The sequence below is a fragment of the Lepidochelys kempii genome, chromosome 7, assembly GCF_965140265.1.
Source record: "Lepidochelys kempii isolate rLepKem1 chromosome 7, rLepKem1.hap2, whole genome shotgun sequence".
NCBI classification, from domain to species: domain Eukaryota; kingdom Metazoa; phylum Chordata; order Testudines; family Cheloniidae; genus Lepidochelys; species Lepidochelys kempii.
The window spans coordinates 46,451,409-46,469,384 of record NC_133262.1 but is presented as its reverse complement, the minus strand read 5'-3'; the positions used below and the strand labels follow the sequence as shown (position 1 = coordinate 46,469,384).

At 53.2% G+C, this 17,976-nt stretch overlaps 2 protein-coding genes across 4 annotated transcripts in view; both read right to left on the bottom strand.

The window, feature by feature from the left end:
- Positions 1-14,186, bottom strand: part of GRM2 (glutamate metabotropic receptor 2) — a 77,734-nt gene extending 63,548 nt beyond the window's left edge. Inside the window, exon 1 of one of the 2 annotated variants that reach the window (XM_073352509.1) lies at positions 13,922-14,186. The gene's annotated coding sequence lies outside the window, so the exon portion shown is untranslated. The remainder of the gene's footprint in view (positions 1-13,921) is intronic. The other variant, XM_073352506.1, reaches the window with a different exon arrangement.
- Positions 1-17,976, bottom strand: part of ACY1 (aminoacylase 1) — a 455,667-nt gene that overhangs the window by 236,457 nt on the left and 201,234 nt on the right. The window lies entirely within an intron of this gene.

Below are 17,976 nucleotides of genomic sequence, written 5' to 3'. Positions count from 1 at the left end.
TATCCATGCACCCTGCATTGCAGCTGCTAGGCGGCAGAGCCCTCCCTGCGGTCACATGTCGGCCAAGATGGGTCCCTGTCTCTGCCAGGAGGGGTCAGCTTCTCACAGCACCACTGTTCAGCAGGTCCGCTCAGCATCTGGTCCCTTAGTGAGTACATTCCCCATACGTCCCCCCACGTTCCTCCCGAACTGATGGGCCTGAGTTTCAGAAAAGGGCAGAACCCACGGCCCCTGGGCCACCCTACAATAACAGAGCAGGGTTCGCATAGCCCAGGGCTCCCAGGGCCACCCTACAATAACAGAGCAGGGTTCGCATAGCCCAGGGCTCCCAGGCCCACCCTACAATAACAGAGAAGGCTTCGCATAGCCCAGGACTCCCGGAGCCACCCTACAATAACAGAGCAGGGTTCGCATAGCCCAGGGCCCTGGGCCACCCTACAATAACAGAGCAGGGTTCAGAAAGCCCAGGGCCCTGGGCCACACTACAATAACAGAGCAGGGTTCGCATGGCCCAGGGCCCCTGGGCCACCCTACAATAACAGAGCAGGGTTCGCATAGCCGAGGCCCTGGGCCACCCTACAGTAGCAGAGCAGGGTTCGTTCATAGCCCAGGGCTCCCGGGGCCACCCTATAATAACAGGCCAGAACTCCCAAGCCACGGCCTGTAACAAACCCCTGTGGAGCACATGGTGTCCCTACACTCCAGTAGCGGGCTGAGACATAAGCAGTACAGGGGGCGCTGTGCCAGCACGGGCTTGTCAAGGCTTTAGCTGGGCCCTATTTGCTGCGATTTAACTTGGCGCCAGCATCAATGGAGCTGCTGTACATCGTTGTATGAGCGCCCGCAATTCTTTGCAGTTCAGACCAACAGCCAGTCTCCCAGAACCCCACCACCGATGGATCAGTGACAAAATTCCTGCATAATAGACTCCATTTCCTTCATTTCTCTGGCTGCTGAGAGCCCACAATGCAATGCCCTAGCAGGCTTTGTTCTGAGACGTGGATCGGGCTGGGAGAATGCCAGTCACTCTGAAACCCACTGAGACACTACAAACTGGTCTCAAAATACTTTATCATTGGGGCAAAGTAGAGTAGGGAAAAGTCACCCATTAATAGGAGCTGTTTTCAGTGTGAGGTTTATAATCTCACCAGCCAACACAGTGACATGATTCTGAGTGTGCATGCATGCACGTGTTCACATACCTTTCTGTATATGGACGTCTGTGTCATTATGAATGTGTGGGTGTGAAACCAGCCCATCGCTACGCTTGTCAATCATAGAATCATAGAATCATAGAATATCAGGGTTGGAAGGGACCTCAGAAGGTCATCTAGTCCAACCCCCTGCTCGAAGCAGGACCAATTCCCAGTTAAATCATCCCAGCCAGGGCTTTGTCAAGCCTGACCTTAAAAACCTCTAAGGAAGGAGATTCCACCACCTCCCTAGGTAACGCATTCCAGTGTTTCACCACCCTACTAGTGAAAAAGTTTTTCCTAATATCCAACCTAGACCTCCCCCACTGCAACTTGAGACCATTACTCCTCGTTCTGTCATCTGCTACCATTGAGAACAGTCTAGAGCCATCCTCTTTGGAACCCCCTTTCAGGTAGTTGAAAGCAGCTATCAAATCCCCCCTCATTCTTCTCTTCCGCAGGCTAAACAATCCCAGCTCCCTCAGCCTCTTCTCATAAGTCATGTGTTCTAGACCCCTAATCATTTTTGTTGCCCTTCGCTGGACTCTCTCCAGTTTATCCACATCCTTCTTGTAGTGTGGGGCCCAAAACTGGACACAGTACTCCAGATGAGGCCTCACCAATGTCGAATAGAGGGGAACGATCACGTCCCTCGATCTGCTCGCTATGCCCCTACTTATACATCCCAAAATGCCATTGGCCTTCTTGGCAACAAGGGCACACTGCTGACTCATATCCAGCTTCTCGTCCACTGTCACCCCTAGGTCCTTTTCCGCAGAACTGCTGCCTAGCCATTCGGTCCCTGAGCTCACACAGGAAAATGATAAAAGACCGGAGCACCATCACACCTGTGGGTGAACACTTTTCCCAAAGCGATCGCTCTGTATCTGACCTCTCAGTCCTCAGCCTCAAAGGAACCCTGCGCAACCCTTACAAGAAATGAGTTTGGGAGCTTAAATTCATAACTCTGCTAGACACTAAAAGTCATGGACTGAATACAGACACTGGCTTATTTATGGCTTATTAAAACAATCTATAACCCACTAATAACCCCCAGCTGCCTTTCCCCACCCCCCACCCCTTTCCTCCCTATGACTGGAGGGCTGTTAACCGGCCACTTCACCTTGAATGGTCCCTTGAAATGTGTGTTAACTACTTAGGAGCTAAACAATCTGTTCCACCTTGTATTTAGCTGTGACGCTCTCAGTGAATTCCCCAGATCTAAAGAGCTCCGTGTAAGCTCGACAGCTTGTCTCTCTCACCAACAAAAGTTGGTCCAAAAAAAGATACCCCTTGTCTCTCTGTGTGTACATCTGTTTCTGTGTACATATGTGTCTCTCACTGTGTACATCTGTTTGTGCTGGGGCTCCCTGAGCCCCCACCAGACCCCAATTCAAGTTTTATAATGTTTGCAAGGCTCAAGGGGTTCTCCACACAACAAAAGAAAAGTCCTTGTCTCTCTTTCCCTTGAGAGAGAGGGGAATCCGAGTCAAAGCAAAGCAAGGCAAAGGAAGGTGGTGTGTCCCTTCGGCTGTTGTTTGGGGTCACCCATTGGGGCATGGCTTATCAACTGATATAGTGTCTACCTCCAGCCCCTCCTCTTGGGAGACCCTGCTTCATAGCTGGTCCATGTCATTTCAGGAGCAGCGAAGCCTGCAACTGTCTCCCTTTGGGGTGCTCTGTCTCTGGGTATGTTTACATTGCAATTAGACACGCACAGCTGGCCAGTGCCAGCCGGCTCGGGTTGCAGGGCTGTTTCATTGTGGTGTAGATGCTGGCCATCAGGCCGCAGCCTGAGCTCTGGGACCCTCCCACCTCACAGGGTCCCAGAGCCCAGGCTCCAGCCCAAACCTGAACCTCTGCACTGCAACTAAACAGTCCCTGAGCCTGAGCCAGCTGGCACGGGCCAGCCACAGGTTTTAATTGCAGCATAGACCTCGCCTCTGCAGTCAGTCGTTTTCTTCCTGTTCATAGAATCATAGAATATCAGGGTTGGAAGGGACCTCAGAAGGTCATCTAGTCCAACCCCCTGCTCAAAGCAGGACCCATCCCCAATTAAATCATCCCAGCCAGGGATTTGTCAAGCCTGACCTTAAAAACTTCTAAGGAAGGAGATTCCACCACCTCCCTAGGCAACGCATTCCAGTGTTTCACCACCCTCCTAGTGAAAAAGTTTTTCCTAATATCCAACCTAAACCTCCCCCACTGCAACTTGAGACCATTACTCCTTGTCCTGTCCTCTTCCACCACTGAGAATAGTCTAGAACCATCCTCTCTGGAACCACCTCTCAGGTAGTTGAAAGCAGCTATCAAATCCCCCCTCATTCTTCTCTTCCGCAGACTAAACAATCCCAGTTCCCTCAGCCTCTCATAAGTCATGTGTTCCAGACCCCTAATAATTTTTGTTGCCCTTTGCTGGACTCTTTCCAATTTATCCACATCCTTCTTGTAGTGTGGGGCCCAAAACTGGACACAGTACTCCAGATGAGGCCTCACCAATATCGAATAGAGGGGGACGATCACGTCCCTCGATCTGCTCGCTATGCCCCTACTTATACATCCCAAAATGCCATTGGCCTTCTTGGCAACAAGGGCACACTGATGACTCATATCCAGCTTCTCGTCCACTGTCACCCCTAGGTGCTTTTCTGCAGAACTGCTGCCTAGCCATTCGGTCCCTAGTCTGTAGCTGTGCATTGGGTTCTTCCGTCCTAAGTGCAGGACCCTGCACTTATCCTTATTGAACCTCATCAGATTTCTTTTGGCCCAATCCTCCAATTTGTCTAGGTCCCTCTGTATCCTATCCCTGCCCTCCAGTGTATCTACCACTCCTCCCAGTTTAGTATCATCCGCAAATTTGCTGAGAGTGCAATCCACACCATCCTCCAGATCATTTATGAAGATATTGAACAAAACCGGCCCCAGGACCGACCCCTGGGGCACTCCACTTGACAACGGCTGCCAACTAGACATGGAGCCATTGATCACTACCCGTTGAGCCCGACAATCTAGCCAACTTTCTACCCACCTTATAGTGCATTCATCCAGCCCGTACTTCTTTAACTTGCTGACAAGAATACTGTGGGAGACAGTGTCAAAAGCTTTGCTAAAGTCAAGATACAATACATCCACTGCTTTCCCTTCATCCACAGAACCAGTAATCTCATCATAGAAGGCGATTAGATTAGTCAGGCATGACCTTCCCTTGGTGAATCCATGCTGACTGTTCCTGATCACTTTCCTCTCATGTAAGTGCTTCAGGATTGATTCTTTGAGGACCTGCTCCATAATTTTTCCGTTCCCCACCCCTTCCCGGGGCAAACTTTCCCTTTTTAAGTGCCCCTGCTCCAAGCCAGACATGTGCACCTGGTTAGTGCTGGCTGAGCCCAGACGAGTTCATTAGCCTCCTCTCTGCTAGAGCAGGCCCGTGCCCCCTCACACTGCCATCTGTGAGGGTTCCTGCGTGTGCGTGGGCCCACAGGTGGAGTGAGGAACCCAAGACTGTGTTCTGTGGGTTAAATAGGTTCTGCGCTGAGCACTCTGGGAGGACCCAGGGTTCATTCCTATTCCTAGCCACTGCTAGCTGGCCCTGGGAGCCCAGCCCAGCCAGAGCATTCGGCCTGGGAGGAATAAAGACATGCCACACAGCGCCCCCACTGGCTGATCGAGGAGCAGCAATGGTGGCCACCGAAGGGTGCCGTGCAGGAGGCAGGGCACCTGGGCCTATTCCTGGCTCTGGCACTGACTCGCTGTGTGCCCTTGGCTGAGCCACTCCCCTCTCGAGAGGGCATGAGGACGCTGACTGGCCCTGTTAAAGCATTAGGGTCTCTGCAGGAGGAGAGCACTACAGCAGCGTTTATTTGCACTACTATCGTTGTCTATAGCCAGCCCCCTTGTGTCGGCGTCATGTCAATGAAAGTCGGGTTTGGTCTGGCCAGTACCTGTCTTAGGGGATCTCTGCAGAGCAAGCAGCGGGCAGGGTTAGCGAGCCTCCCTCCGGCAGAGCTGAACCAACACCCAGCAGGGGACACTGCACTGATGTCTTTAGTCTGAGACATTGAGCCCAGGCCCTGGCCACCAGCCGTGGTCATTGGAGTCCTCTGGAGGTTTTTCAGCAGCGGCGTTAGCCCAAGTGTCCAGGCTAAACACCACTCTGGTCACTGTCCCCTTCTGCCTCCTTGGAAATTCCTCCAGCAGTTCTTCACTTCCTGCTGTGCCCCGCTGCCCCCTGCTGGTGGGCAACACACCATGGCTTGGAGCAGCATCAGCTAGAGCTGGGAGGCAACTGGATTTTCCATTTCAAGGGCAATTCCTCAATTGCCCTTTCTTCCCCATTCCAAAACGACCCCAAACCATTTTCAAAATGTCCTGCCAAAGACATTGCTGAAAAGATTTTCATTTGGGGTCGTTCAGAATGTTTTGCTTTGATCAAACTGAAACATTGCGCTCTGATTCCAACAAATGGTTTGTTATAGAAAAAACAGATTTTCAACCAAAAGATTTCAACCCTACCGTTCCACCCAGGTCTAGCGTTAGCCACCCTCCCATATCTGATGGGAAATCAGTGCAAGGTCATGCCACAGAGTGCAGCTGCTCCCCTGATCAACCAAGTCCTGCCCTCAGATTCCCCCGGGGAATGCCTCTGCTTAGCGCCAGCCGGTTCCCAGGGATGAGGTAGACATGCCGCAGAGCTAGCATCCCCACTTCCCTGTGGCTTGGCCAGGTTCCAGTGATTTTGGCTCTTCTCTGGCCCTGGGCCTAAATAGTGACATTAAACAAATAGAGCCAATGCCGCTCACACCCCTTCTCTTGCAGAGCGTCCTCTGCACAAAGAGGGGGCGTGTTCTACAGCTGGTGTGAGCGGGCACAGTGTCTGGGCAGTCACACATATAAGCTGCACTGGAGTCAACAGAGCCACACTGTGGATCTGGCCCTGCGTCCCCAAAGTGCTTCTTGGCGTTAAAGACTAGCCAAGGGAGTGGGAGCTAAGAGGCACTGACAAGCAAGAAAGGAGTGGGGATGGGGAGTGGAGCGGAGGAGAGCCTGAGTCTGCTCTCAGTTGCTCCAGTGTAAGTCAGGGGTGACTACCACTGAAGTCAATGTCATGACACTGCTGTAAAACTGAGGCAAGCGAGAGCAGAGTCAGGCCTGGAGAGTCTTGCGGCAGCGAGATACAGAAAGCTTGTTCCAGATCCCACTGCAGCCACCAAATGATATGTTCTTCTCTGTGGTTCACCGGGCTAGACCTCAGGACCCTTTCTCAGCTGCTGGAGAAGGCATCAGAGAAACAATGCTTCTGGGTGGAGCATGCCGAAGGGGGTGGGCATGCTCATCTCCCGCAAGCCAGCCAGGGCTGTTGGGAGGTGAACGTCTGACACACTTGGCTCTGGCACTACAGATCCCATGGGGATTCGCTAATGAAGCACTGATCCTCTTGCCTTGATGCTAACGAGCAGGGCGGGAAGGCCTGGCTCCAGAGTGAAGGACACATGGGAATAGAGGGTGGCTGGGTGTTATGGTGATAGGCCTACTAGAAAAGAAAAGAAATGAAAAGAAAAGGAAAAAGAAAAAGAAAGAAAGAAAGAAAGAAAGAAAGAAAGAAAATTCAGCACCAGAGCAGCCCAGCAGTGCCAGTGGCAGCTGCTTCCCATAATGCAGCTCTCTGGGCAATACCTGCACCTGGTGCTGGCAATTGATTCTCTCTCTGGTGGGAATCAGCCCTGCCCTGCGGCCACAGAGCCAGCCTCACGGGGGAGGAGGCACTGCACTGAATAGACGGCCGGCCCTTTTCCAGGCTCCAGGCCACAGACAAAATCCAGTGGGTCTTTCCAGCTCAGTTTGTGCTGCTTCGTGGATGAGGCTGCTGTCTACATTGTGTTGGAACAGAAACGCACTGGGGAGAAAAGTCTGCCTGGTTCTTCTTCCCCTTTGGCTCTATTCCCAATTTGCCACCTTCTTGGTCCTTCAGGGGTATGGACCCAGAGGGACTCAATTATTAGCAATAACATTGCCATTACAGTAGCATTGAGGGGCTCGACTTGAGATCGGGGTCCCATCCTGCTGCCACTGAGATCCAGCCACTGTCCAGCAGAGCTAAGTCTAACTGGACAAAATAGACAACGGTGGGAGGGGGAAGCAGCCCAGGAAGTAGCTCCTCAATGGATGCAAACTGTCCTCGCTCCCCAGCTCCCCCGCCTTCCAGAGCGGGGAAGTGACTTGATAAAGGTTGCACTGCAGGTCAGTGGGAGAGCTGGGAAAACCCAGGCCTGGCAGCCTGTGAGGGTCAGAGCCTGGTGTGCACTGAAATTACAACACACTGTTGTATGGCACCGAGTCTTGCATACTTCGTTCGCTGTATCCCAGCAAGGTTTTCCGGGCTGGCCGCCCTGGAGTCCAGCCGTCTGCATGCAGGAGCCCATCCTGGCAGTGACTGTGTGTGAGATCTGCAGCAATCCACAGCGCTCCTCCTTTGTCCTTTCCCTGCCCTACTGGGTACAGAACGGACAGGATGGGGTGTTTCCCACAGCCCAGAGCCACCCTGAGCATGGCAGACACAGGCAAGAATAAGCACCCGGGGGTAACTCCGAGAAGCCCAGGGATTTCTAACTAGCAACTTGCTCTTTGGCACCCAGGTATGGTCCTTTAATTGCAGCCCCCAGTCCTGTCCCACCCATCCCACCCCCGCAGCAGTGAGCACACTAGGCCTGGAGCCCAGTTGCTTCAGAGTGGAAGGCTGAATGGGATATAAATAGGATGGTGCCGGCTTCCTTAAATTAAGCATTTGCTGACACCCCCAGTGCGATGGCGCAACGAGGCATGCTCAGGCAATCCAAGCAGAATTATTACTTTATTGTCTTTCACAAATATGGCTGAGCAGAACGGCTCAGGAAACGGGAAATGGGATCTGAAAGGTGGTAATGGCTGAGAGACGGGGTCAGCCAGGCAGAGAGACAGGGAACACGAGGGAGGTGCGGGCAGCTCAGGCAAAGTGTCTCCAAATCACACACCTCCAGGGCTGTGGGTTCCTGATGGGCTGAGTGCACTAATAATCGAGGGAGGAGATGAATGCCCCTCTCGTCTCAGGCAACCCTGGCTTTCACCAGCGCCTGCTTGGCTCACAGCCGTGGCTCCGGCCCCTACAGCCACTGTCAGCTCTGGCATCAGAAGTTTGCTCTCAAATAGCAGCTGACAGAGCTTGCCTTTTTCGCTAAGCGCCTGCAACTGGCGAGCTGTATCCTTTCTACCATCACCGAGCAGATCAGTGCCCGGCCAGCCGGCACCGTGTCCTTGCCTCCACGTCTCGGTGTCAAGGTGGGTCAGACTCCATCACTGAGCACTGTGGCCCGGCAGGGTCAGGTCTGCCTTGTTCTGCCCGTGGGGTTGGCACGGTGGCAAATGCATGCCCTGCTCCTGTTGGTGGCTGCCACCTCGCTACGCTGTGTGTGCTATGGCACAAGTGTGCTGAGGCATCCAGGGCGCCTCACTCCACAGCACGCACCCACAGGGGGAGGTGCACAGCAGGCATGGGGCATGTGGCCATGACCACACTGACCCAACAGGCAAGGAAGGAGAGCCAACCCCATGGGTGGGAGATGGGGGTTGCAGCCAACAAGTACAGATTTGGGCGGGTCAGAAAACAACTCATCTGTCCCTGGTGCTGAGTTCTTATGTAGCACTTTTCAGCCATAGAACTCAAAGGGCTTTATGACATTATCCCCATTTTACAGATGGAGAAACTGAGGCAGGGAGCAGAGAAGTGACATACCCAAGGTCCCCCAGCAAGCCAGTGGCAGAGCACAGCCTAAAACTCAGGTCTCTGGAGTCCCAGGCCAGTGCGCTATGCGCTAGGCCACACAGCCTCCCCTTTGAATACTGAGAGGGTGATAGGAGACAGCGAATCAGTGATAAGTTTGCAGTGCAATCTGATAGTTAATAGGCCCAGTGCCAGGTGGGACTGCATACAGAGATGCATCCAGCCTGGTGTGACCACATCACAAATCCAGCTCTGGATTCTCAGCTGGAGAGACTGGTGGAGCGCCAAACCAAGCTCTGGACTGGCCCCCTGCATTCGATGCCAGGGCCCCTCCTGGCTGGAGAGAGCCTGGCAAAGGGGAGGGTGTTCAGAGGAGAGCTGCGGGGAAGGGATCGCTTATGAGGGAAGATTGAAAGAGCTAAATAGCTAGAGCTCGGCTAAGAGATGGTGAAAGATGGGGCACGTAAGAGCCTACAGAGGTCTGAGGGCTGTGAGCACCAAGGAGGTCAAGGGATCGTTTATGTGGCACGTGGTGGGGAGGCCTAGGATCAACGGGATGATATGAACAAAGAGAATATTTAGTCTGAAAATTGCGTGGGGGGGTGGGGGATCCCGACAGTGAGAGATGCTAGGCTAGACACAGTCTCCCTAGAGGAGTGGGGGATGCTCTTGCAATCCCCCCTTGTGCCTGACTGAGGCCCCCCATGCCTGATACATTCCCCTCTTGCACCCTCCCCCCATGACCTCAGGGAGTCCCTCTTGTCCATCGTCTGAACCCCAGCAGTGCACACTGCAGCCACTAGGCCACCAGAGAGGAAGCATTGCTTGGTGGTTACAGCACTGGTCCTGTAGTCAGAGGTTCTAGTCCTGGCTCATTTTCTGCCTTGCTATGTGCCCTTAGGCACGTCACTTCACCTGTGCATGCCTCTCTTTCCCCTCTGGTCACATGGAGAATAATAAAACTCCCTGCCCCATAGGGGGGTTGTGAGGGTCAATTCATTAATGTTTGTCAGGTGCATTGAGCTCCTGGGATGGCAGGGCCTATGGAAGGAGATAATCAGAGTAATTCTGGGGTTCTCTAGGGCCCATTCTGTCACTTTCCCTTGCTGTAGTAGGCAAGATGTCATTTGCCTTCACGTTGATTCATTCTGAAGAGCCCTAAGCTGCCTTTGTTTTCCCTCTAGTCCTGAAGTCTGTGGAACAAAGATAGTGTCTGTGTCCAACTCCCCACGTACATCTCAACCTGGGCTCTAGTCACTGTCCTGTTCAAGCAGAGCCATTTCTCAAATCACAGCCATGCCTGGCACTCGAGTCTCCCTCAAGCAGTTCTCTTCTCCAGGGGTCCTAGGTTTCTGTTAGCTGCTCTATCCCTCTCAGTCTTGCCCATTAAATGGCTCTACCATCCTAGAATCATAGAACTACCTTATTTCTTATTTCCTATGAACGTAAAAACTGAATCTAGCCAGTACGGGCCAGATCCTGAGCTGGTGTGAAACAGCACTGCATCATTGATTTCAGTGACGTGAATGGATCTACTCCTCTTGAATTAATGGAGCTGCACTGATGTACCTCAGCTCAGAATCTGGCCCAGGTCAGGAAAACACTGGAGCAAATACATATGTTCATCCCTATGCAAGAAAACATGCATACGGTGCGTACAAAAAGTGCTTACCTTTAAGCATGCTTGGCAAGCTGGGTGCAAGCAAACAGTACATGGCCAAATGTAAAATGATACATCTGAGAACAAAGAACGTAGGCCATACTTGCCAGATGCTGGGCTCTCTCCTGGGAAGCAGTGACTCTAACAAAGATTTGAGGGTTGTGGTGGAGAATCTGCTGAACTTGAGCTCCCAGCATGACGCTGTAGCCAAAACAGCTAAGGTGATTCTGGGATGCATAAACAGAGGAACCTCCAGTAGGAGTAAAGAGGTTGTTTTACGCCTATATTTTTTCTCTGGTGTGACAGCTGCTGGGCCAGTGTGTCCAGTTCTGGTGCCCGCAATTCAACAAGGATGTGGATAAATTGGAGAAGGTTCAAAGAAGAGCCACAGGAATGATTGAAGGATTGGAAAACCTGCCTTACAGCGATAGACTCCAGGTGCTCAATCTATCTAACAAAGAGAAGGTTAAGAGGTGACTTGATCACAGTCTATAAGTACCCACATGGGGAACAAATAAGTTAATAATTGGCTCTTCAATTTAGCAGACAAAGGTATAATATGATCCAATGGCTGGAAGTTTAAGCTAGATCCATTCAGAGTGGAGATAAGGTATCCAGAATTTTTCCAGCACTGGCAATGTTTAAATCAAGATTGGAGGCTTTCTTAAAAGATCTGCTCTGGTTCACAGAGGAATTAATTCAAGGACATCCTGTGGGTTGTATTATAGGGGAGACCTGACGAAATTATTACAACCATCCCTTCTGGCCTCAGAAACTATGAATCTATTAATCTGTAAATCCCATTGACTTTGAGCATGTACTTAAGTGAAGCACACGCTTAAATGCTTTCCTGAATTGGGGGCCTGAGAGACGGTGCCACCATTGGCAGCCCTGCTCCTCTAGGAGTAGTTAGGTCCTTGTCTTTGCATGTATTTGTTCAAAGAGCAGTACTGGAGTCATCAGATGCCCTCCAAATCCTACACAAGCCTGGAAGGGGATTGGTGGCAGTCAATTTGTGAGGGTAGAAGGCAAGGGGTTTTACATCTAAAAACAAAGACAACAAATATGCCCCCCAACCCGCCGCACATCTTGTGTGCTACCATTCGTTCAGCTCTCCTGTTGCTCTTCAGTCTTCTCACCTGACAGCTGAAACTGCAGCTTCAGGCTCCTTTCTTGGTGATTTTCTGAGATATGGAACATACAAGGAGACTCTGAGAGCAAGCCCCAGTCTCCACAGGCCCTGTGCTTAATTGACGCCATCAGTCATTTCGATAAATTGCCCCAAAATAGACATCCTGTCGGGTCTGCTTTATGAGAGGGTGATTGTCTGTCAGTGATTGTCTGATGGATGACTGTCCAGGGTGATTTTAATTCCACACAAATTAATTCAGGTTGCTCTTTAGAATAGCTGGTCAAATCACGCATTCACAAGACATCAGCGGCAAAAATGAGCAATGTGCTCTGATTTCTCATTTGCCTTTCTTACAAGTATCCTTAAAGATTCAAAGGCATCCATGGGGTGGAATGAGTTAAAACTTTTCTCTTGCATTTATAAAACAGACTCAACTTTTTGAAGATAAAGGAGTTTGGGCTTTTCAGATGGCATGATAAATAATGCACTTTGTTTTACATGAATTAGATTGCAGACTTCATCTGGCTATTTCTTTTTAACTGGAGGGCAATTGAGCACATTTTCTCCCCGTAGGAATGTTACAGCATTGTCTTTATAGCATGCCCCTGACTCTAGATAGATAGCAAATACCTCTGAGCCTTGCTGGGACCTAACACTTAAAGCTGCAAAAGAGTATTCTTCCCTCTCGTGTAGAAAAGAGAGAAAGAATTAGAGAGGTGAAGGGGAAATTCATAAATTCCTCCATCCCAAGGACAGAAGGGACCGTTGAGATCAGCTAGTCTGACCTCCTGTATAGCACAGGCCGGAGAACGGCCCCCAAATCATTCCTTGAGCAGAGCTTTTAGAAAAACCTCCAATCTGGATTTAAAAATTGTCAGTGATGGAGAATCCACCATGCTTCTGGGTAGTTGTTCTAATGGGAAGGAAGGAAGGAAGGAAGGAAGGAAGGAAGGAAAGAAAGAAAGAAAGAAAGAAAGAAAGAAAGAAAGAAAGAAAGAAAGAAAGAAAGAAAGAAAGAAAGAAAGAAAGAAAGAAAGAAAGAAAGAAAGAAAGAAAGAAAGAAAGAAAGAAAGAAAGAAAGAAAGAAAGAAAGAAAGAAAGAAAGAAAGAAAGAAAGAAAGAAAGAAAGACTTAGTTTCCTGGTCAGATTTCCCCCCCAGCCAGTCATTTACTTTTGCTCACTTGGTCAGTTGTTAATTGTGTGACTGGCTTGAAAAACTGGAAGAAAATAAAAACAAACACATCTGTCAATAGCTTCCCCTCAGCGCAGCCTACACCTATTTGGGGGGTGATGAGTGTGTGGAGGGGTAAACCAAAGAATATACGGAGGCCAAACAGAAGGAGGGCTCCAAGTTACCTTGTGTGGCTGGGGGCTGCTCTGTACAAGCCCTGAATTAGGGCTCTAGACTCTGTGCAAAGGAGAGAGGAGGAAACAAGTGTCTCTATTTTACCGGATTCCTTCACACTTCTCTTCCCTCCCCCGCTCTGCGCTCTGCTTTCATCTCCCTGCCTGGTCGGTTTGTTTATTAAAAGCCACGCGGAGCCGTCAGCCCTTTTGAGGCGTTTTCATCTATTCAGACTTTTTCGTCTTGCCCACGAAGGACGTTGAATCGTTCAAACGCAGCAAAACCTGCTCAGACAGGGCCATCCCGGCTGGCATCAAATGGAAAAGGCAGCCCCTTCTTTCCGAGACAAGCCAGCAGCAAGGAGGCATATTTTTGCTGCCCCGGAGCTCCCGGGAAGATGGGGGGGGGGATCTGGATCGGGCGAATACAATTATTTCTGGAGTGAACCGCCCGCCCAGCCCCCCAAGTCAACTTTAGAAGATGCCGAATGGCCAGAATTGGGAGTGGGTGCCGGGCACACAGCACTGCTGGGCTCCCAGTCCAATCTTGTAGCTGCCTTTCAATCTGCCGGGAAGAATAGGAGTAGACACCGAGGCTATGTACAGGTTTAGCAAGCCTTCGCCAAGCAACGGCTGCCCCCACATCCAGACTAACGGGGGAGAGGGGTTAGCACCAGCCCCTTGATTCTGGGGAAGACGAGCGGGTGCCCAGAGGGCAGCGTGGCAGAGCCAAGTCCCCTGCAGCCCCCAGGACGGGCTGCGTTGCCTTGCCCCAGGCGGGCACAGGGAAGGGAAGGGTCCTTGTGGCAGGAGATGCCGATGGAGAGCAATCGCTTACCTGGGCAGCAAGGGGACCTGTTAGCGACTGGGAAGCAACGGTCCTCTCCCGGGCCAGCCTCTTCCTCGCCTCCCCATCGGAGCCAGGCAGAGGCGAGCGGACTTGGGCTGCCGGCTCGCTGGCTGGGGAGCTGCTGTCTCCGCCCGGTGCTGGAGGGGCTCTGCCTCTCGGTCCTTGGCTCTTGCATAAGTAGCTGCCCACCGCGCTGGTGCTGAAGGCTCTTGATTTGCTCAGCTGCCAAGCGGGGCTCTCCCGCGCCCGCGCCCTCTCCCTGATGCTCGCGGATTTGGCTCTTGCTGGAAACTCCTCCAAAGGCGCCCAAGCCAAGCAGCTGGCGCGGCCGGACGCGCAGCAAGGAGCTGTCCGAGTCTGGGGTGCTGATCCCAAGCGCTAGGCGCCGCAGGCGCGGCTGGGCACTGTCCCTCTCCGAGGGGGGTGCGTGGCGGGTGCCCTAGGGTGGGGGCGCAGCCCCACGGCTCCCACCCTCCTAAGGGACAGGGTCTTCGGGGGTAGCTGGCTCATGACACCAGGGGGCACCGCCCCCGCGGAGGCGCCCGGCAGAGAGGCCCCACTGAGCCAGTGCTGTCTGGGCATGGGGCAGGGTGTCCCAGAGGGAGCCCCTGCCCTCAGGCCCCAAACCGACCCCCCGGCACCCCTGCTCTCAGGCCCCATACTGCGCCCCCTCCAGGCACCCTGCCCCTGCACCCTCCCACTGTTGCCTGGCCACAGCCTCGGTGGCAACAGGAGCGCAGAGCCCTTGGCCCAGCATGGAGCCTGCATCTCCCCGGGTGGCAGGGCCCTGAGCTGCCCCTGGGCCAGAGGCTGGCTGGGCTGGAAGGTCACATCAGCCTCCAGTGCAGCTCCCCTCTTTGCCCCCTGGGGCCATGGTGGCCAGGGGTACCCCGGAGAGCAGTGGAGGCTATAACCCTGGCCGTGCCCCCTCCAATGCACCAGCGATCCCTGTTCAACTCCCAGCCAGGCTCTCCTTTAGCCCCTGGCTGCCCTGCTGTGGCTGGTGCTGGGCCAGGGGGGTGATTCACCCAACCACTGGCACCCCCAGCCATGCTCTCTGCCTGGGCCAGGGATGCTGCCTCAGTTGGCAAATGGCCTGGGGGCTGCAGCCCACCCATCTCGGGAGTGTGCCTTGCCTGGCAGCCCCTGGGAGCCCATCCCACATGCCCACCACTCCCCTGGGCAGCTGGCCGGGCTCTGGAGAGATGCCTCTGCCCCAGGCCAGCCTGAGAATCCCCAGCTCCAAGAGGGCAGTGGCTGGGCTGGGGTCCCAGGGTCTAGCGGGGCCACAGTTGGTTTCATTGCTGTTTGATCTGATACACTGATTCCCCGTACAGAGCCAGGCAAACCTCCCTGTTGAGACCCAGACAGAGCCTTGGGCATGGGCGAGCCTGGCACCCCAACCCCTACATACAGACTGGAGCTGGGGGGCTCCTGCCACCATCTCCCTGGGAAGGGCCCTTTGGCTGGGGGAGGCAAGGGGTCCCCACCCTGCCCTCTTTTGGTGTCACTCTTCACAAACATGCCTAGCAGAGCCCTTGCTTAGCAGCCCATGCAAAGAGCACCTCTTCCGCAAGCCCTGGGTGGCATTTCAGGCCTGGAGGAGATGTGCCCCTGGAATTCAGCTCAGCAAGGATGGTCCAGGGATAATTAACCCTGCTGGGGCAGGGGGATGGACTGGTGCTCTCCTAAGTCTATAAATGCCCCTCAACCCTGTGCCCATCCCCTCACCTCTCTGCTGTAGGCTGCTTCCTACCTCCAGGCGCGTGCAGACCACAGGAAGACCTGTTCTGTTTCCACGGGCTCTGATGGAGCTGAAAGCTGGAATCACACTGGGGAGAGGGCTGATTAGCATTCAGAGACCAAGGTGATCTTCTTCCTAAGAGGGGATGGGGATGGGAGGGGCCAGCTGTGCTGCTGAGCTCTGGGTCTGAGCAATGGGGCTGTGATACTCAACATGCCCTGCTAGATGTTGTCACCAGCCTGGGATTGTCCTTGGAGAAAAAGCTTCTTCTCATGGCATTTCCCAGCTCCTTCCACGCTCTCTCCACCCCAGCCGGATCCTTCTCCCCAGCCTCACGCTGCACGACATTCCCCCTGATCTGAACCATATGCAATGGGAGAGGGCCAGAAAGGTGGATGTGAACCCAAACCACTGCTGGTGCACATTGCTAATAACCTGAGTGACATTCTGTACCATGATCCCTGGGGCAGCACTCTGCAGCACCCTGCACTGTGCCCTACCCCAGCACCCTGCGCTGTGCACCCCCAACCCAGCCCCCTGCACTGCCCCCCCCAGTGCTCTGCACTGTGCATCCCAGCCAGCCCCCTGCACTGTGCCCCCCTTAACCCCCTGCACCCCCCAGTGCCCTGTACTGTGCCGCCCAGTGCCTGCACTGTGCATCCCAGTCCAGCCCCCTGTACTGTGCCCCCCCAACCCCCTGCACTATGCACTCCTGCCCCAGTGCCCTGCGCTGTGCACCCCAGCCCACCACCCAATGGTGTGCTGCCCCATTCAGCACCCAGCATTGTGCCCCCCAGCCCAGAACCCTGCACTGTGCACTCCAGTGCCCTGTGCTGTGCATCCCGGCCCAGCACCCAATGGTGTACTGCCCCATCCAGCAGCCAGTATTGAACCCCTTCCCCTTCGGCCCTGAACCCTGCACCAGACTCCTTGACACAACACCCTGTACTGGGATCCCTGGCCCAGCCCCGTACTCTAGGCTCCCTGACCTGACCCCCTGCACTCGCTGGACCACTTACAGACTTCACCAGTAGAAAAGCCTCCTTTTGCCATCCTGTTCTTAGCTGGAGCATCACCAATAACCAGATCTTGGATGTGCCTCAGAAGCCAGCCTCTAGTCCTCCCACCAATCATAGTTCAGCTCTACCCCAGTCAATGGTCTTTTCTTCCATTGCATTTCATGGTGCATTGCATGGCTAATTATGAGGAGTTCATTACCTCCCCTTTGGTCTGAACTCATGCTGAAGTGACCTTTCGACCCAACCTCTGCACTGGCAGGCGACCCCTTGTGCCACTGAACCCTGTGCATCCACAGCCAGCTCACTGGGGATGCAAACTCATGTGATCCACCTGCCCCCACAACACCCACTGTAAACTTAAAGCAAGACACCCAGGGTGTGCTGCTTGTCAAGTGCAGTGCAGGCGGCCTGGGGGCATGCCTGGCTAGGGATTCCTTCGGCAGTCCCCACTCACTCTGTCTACCAGACCGCCCCTGCTGCCAGTCTGCCTTCAGTGAGCATTAGACACACATCCCCAGCCTGGGGGAGGGGGTGTCTCTGCCCAGGGACAGAGATATGAACTCTGCCCTCCCACAAGGAGGCTGTTTCTGTCCCTCAGAGCAAAGAAGAAGTGGTGCACTCAACAGTAGAGACATTCTGCAGCCATATGCAAGAAAAATCATTGCTAGTGACCAGCTGATAATAACAAATCACCATATGGACTAGTGGCTAGAGTAGGCAGGGAGCTGGGTTCTATTTCTGGCTCTCTGTGTGACACAGAGTAGGTCACATCACCTTTCCATGCCTCAGTTTCCCCTCTGCAAAATGTGGGTAGTTCTATCTATCTTCTGCAGTCATGTGGGACTTCATTAACTGATTTTTACAAAGGGCTTGGAGATCAGTGGTTGAAAGGTGCCACATCAATGCTGGGGCACTGGCCTGGGGGCCAAGAAAGTGAGTTTTTAATCTCTGTTGAGCCATAAACTTACTGTTGGACTTCTGGCATCTCTTGGTTTTCCCTGTCCCTGAAATTTTCCTTGTCCGATCTATTTAGACTGTTAGCCATTAGGAGCGGGACAGGGATGCTGTGTGTATTTGGACAGTGGCTAGTGTAGCCACTCCTGGTCTTGCTTGTGGCTTGTAGACAAATCAATAATAACAACATTTGGGATTTATATAGCTCCTTCCCTTCAAAGATCTCAGAGTGCATGAGCATGGTGAGGCGGTCCCACTTGGCGAGGACAACAGAAGAACTGAAGGAAGAGAGAACACCGTTGACGGAGAGGATGCCCACGTGGTCC